This window comes from Notothenia coriiceps, unplaced genomic scaffold (assembly GCF_000735185.1).
Source record: "Notothenia coriiceps isolate Sejong01 unplaced genomic scaffold, NC01 NC01_scaffold00027333, whole genome shotgun sequence".
Taxonomy (NCBI): Eukaryota; Metazoa; Chordata; class Actinopteri; order Perciformes; family Nototheniidae; genus Notothenia; species Notothenia coriiceps.
In genome coordinates, this window is record NW_011360034.1 from 8,876 (window position 1) to 11,060 (window position 2,185).

Genomic DNA, 2,185 nt, shown 5'->3' on the forward strand with positions numbered 1-2,185 from the left:
TCATCAGATAACGTCCAAACTCACAGAGGCACTTCCAAAGATTGCGGTGACACTCAGAGTGCCTCTCTTCACTTCCTGTCAACATTTAAAATGTGTTTACACTGATAAGGTGTTCTTTGGATGAACCTACATATAAACAAAGAAGGTATTTCCACACTGGCTTGCTTTCAACCTTAAGCAATTATGTTTGTCTAACTCAATGTCTCCTAACTTTTTAACTAATTTGAAATTAATGAGTTAAGTCGAACAAACTTCCATTAAGTCCAACTTCAGTTATGTCCAACTTCAATTATGTCCAACTTCAATTAAGTCCAACTTCAGTTAAGTCCAACTTCAATTATGTCCAACTTCAATTATGTCCAACTTCAATTATGTCCAACTTCAGTTAAGTCCAACTTCAATTATGTCCAACTTCAATTAAGTCCAACTTCAGTTAGGTCCAACTTCAATTAAGTCCAACTTCAATTAAGTCCAACTTCAGTTAAGTCCAACTTCAATTATGTCCGCTTATAAAATAAATGCATTATTATTATTATTATTATTAAACTGCAATTAACTCCAACTTCAATTATGTCCAACTTCAATTAAGTCCAACTTAAATTAAGTCCAACTTCAGTTAAGTCCAACTTCAATTAAGTCCAACTTCAATTATATCCAACTTCAATGAACTCCAGCTTCAATTAAGTCCAACTTCAATGATGTCCAACTTCAATTAAGATGGACACAAGCATCGATAATAAGGTGGATAAATACCTATATTAATATATAATATAAATCAACCTTAATAAGTTACGTAAATTCAGTTCTACCCAAGTATAGTTAATACACATCCATCTTCTACGGCTTATCGTTGACTTTAATTAAATGCATTAAATCAACAGATTACACATAATTAGGTTAGTCGGAAGTTGATAGTATCAAGTTGAACCTATTCATTTTTATTTAAACCTAATATTATTGCTTTCAACTAACCTAGTTATCTATTGACTTAATAGATTGAATTAAAGTCAACAATGACATGTTTTCAGTTTACGCTGAATCAACCCTTGCAATTTAAATGGCGACCGAACCCAATTAAATTAAATCAGACAAACAGAATTGCTAAATATATCAGAGTTAGAGTTGTTACAGCAGAAAAGAGCCAAAGACAGCTTAATGTTAACTAATATTATGCAGATAATACTTTCCGTGTTGTATTCAGGTTCATCCGAAGAGTTATTTTTGAGTGTTTGTGTGCAGAAGACGGGAGTAAGAGTCGATTAATGTTTCATTTCAACCCCCAGAGCTGAGAGTCGAGCCTCTCAAAGACTTCCGGTGCTCTCCATGAATGATTAGTGAGAAACGAATGGCACACGATGCACTTTACACCCGAGAGATGGACCTCAGTCAGGATTTAAAAGAATGTAAAACTCCAGATTCAGAAGATAATACACGGACGGAAAGACGTTTTTATTTTTTATATATATTCACAGATTTTAGACTTTTACTATTATATCGCCTTTACGTGCACGGACGGTCGCATAAAGGCTCGTCTCTCAGCTCACTACAACCTTCAGATATTAATCAGATATATTCTCATGTTTATGAAAGTGCATGACCGTGAGGAAAGAGGAATGGAAGGAGGGACATTATTTACACGTGTTTAGTGAGTAAAATGAAACGTACGGAAGCCCTTAAGTGCCATTTTTCATGTTTCACCATAATGAGTATAAAAAATGTTGTCTCGAGATCAGGACTTATTAACTTACTTATATATACTTAATTGATCCTTATCTTAAAGAAAAAAAAAAATTTTTACCAAGGATTTTCTTGAGATTTCCAGATAAAAAAACGATTTTTTTAAAATGACAAAATGAATTTAGAATCACAAAAATGATATATAATATATTAAACTACATAATGTTTGTCATTATCGACTAAATATAGCATTTGTAATCTAAAAAGAAGAGAAATATCTTCGTATTTTGAGAAAAATCAATGAAAGGTATTCATTCAAAATGGCTGTTTTGGGCGTCCGTACTTTTGCATGAAAACTGTTGCATAGAAAATAAAATATGTACATTTCTATTTCTATGCATGTAAATCAAATGAAAATTGCCTGAAAGATGAAAAGTCCCCTTACAATTACATTTATTTGATGTATTTGATTCTATATAATGTATTGTGAATCTGTCTTCTATCCAGA

The 2,185-nt window shown here is 32.3% G+C and overlaps 1 long non-coding RNA gene across 1 annotated transcript in view; it reads right to left on the reverse strand.

Annotated features, from left to right (window-relative positions):
• LOC104957552 (uncharacterized) overlaps positions 1–638 on the reverse strand; it is a 1,372-nt gene extending 734 nt beyond the window's left edge. Inside the window, exons 1-2 of the long non-coding RNA XR_799675.1 lie at positions 573–638; positions 1–501 (exon numbers count right to left, since the gene is read on the reverse strand). The exon at positions 1–501 is cut by the window's left edge and continues 734 nt beyond it. This is a non-coding gene — a long non-coding RNA (uncharacterized lncRNA). The remainder of the gene's footprint in view (positions 502–572) is intronic.
• Between the last annotated feature and the right edge of the window lie 1,547 nt (positions 639–2,185).